Below are 1127 nucleotides of genomic sequence, written 5' to 3' on the forward strand. Positions count from 1 at the left end.
CATATTTTCAAGCAATTTACGCACCTCATTTAGTTTAGAACTAAATCTATACGCCAGTGTTTTTAAACAATATATCATATTATTAATTCATATTTATAAGATGCAATCTTTGTGACTGTACATCTGAGAAAGATAGGTAATATGAGGTAGTTGTTGTTGTTGTTATGTGTTGTGGAGTCGGTTCCGACTCACAGCGACCCTATACAGGGTTTCCGAGGCTGTATATCTTTACGGGAGCAGAACGCCTCATCTTTCTCCCGCGGAACAGCTGGTAGTTTCGAACTGCTGACCTTGCGGTTCACAGCCGGATTCGTAACCACTAAGCTACCAGAGCTCCTATATGAGGTAGTAAATATGACTAATAATAAGGTGTACCCCCCCCGAAAAAAAATGCTGTCACATTTAGTTGGAAGTAGAATATGTTGTAAATTGGGACTATGTGTACTTAATACCCTAAGAAATCCACCAAATGCAGGATTGATAAGAGGTAGAATTAGTTTCTTAATGGTATGATGTGCTGATTTTAAAAGAAACCTATTTAGATAAAAATCAGTTTGAGGAAATAATAAATATGACAGGAAGTTCAACTTCTTAAATTGGGAGAATGAGTGGAATTATCATTGGAGTGTCCAATAAATCAGGGTTCCAAAAAGAATTAGCATTTGTGGTAAGGTTTGAAGAGTAAGTAGGATTTCCTAGAGGAAAGGAGTAGGGAAGAGCATTTCAGGCAGAGGTAACAGTCTATGCAAAGATTTCAAATTATTAGATATTTGAATATTGAAAAAAAAAATAAAGTTAATGATATTATAATAGAGATCAGAGGGCAAAAATAAAGAAAATGAAATTAGATGTCAGGATCTAGTTCAGAATATTTAGTGCAATGGAAAGCTATTAAATTATTTTTAGCAGGCTTGAAGTATATCTTAAACTTAGAGGTATCTGAATAAAAACCTAGATAATAGATATGATGAGGTTGTTGTTGTTTAAGGTGCCATCAAGGTGGTACTGACTCATAGTGACCTTAGCCACAGCAGAACGAAACACAGCCTGATCCTGGACCAATCTCACTATTGTTGGAACACTTGACACCATTGATGCTGCCACTTGGCCAATCCATCTCGCTGGGG

The sequence above is a fragment of the Chrysochloris asiatica genome, unplaced genomic scaffold, assembly GCF_000296735.1.
Source record: "Chrysochloris asiatica unplaced genomic scaffold, ChrAsi1.0 scaffold00032, whole genome shotgun sequence".
Taxonomy (NCBI): domain Eukaryota; kingdom Metazoa; phylum Chordata; class Mammalia; order Afrosoricida; family Chrysochloridae; genus Chrysochloris; species Chrysochloris asiatica.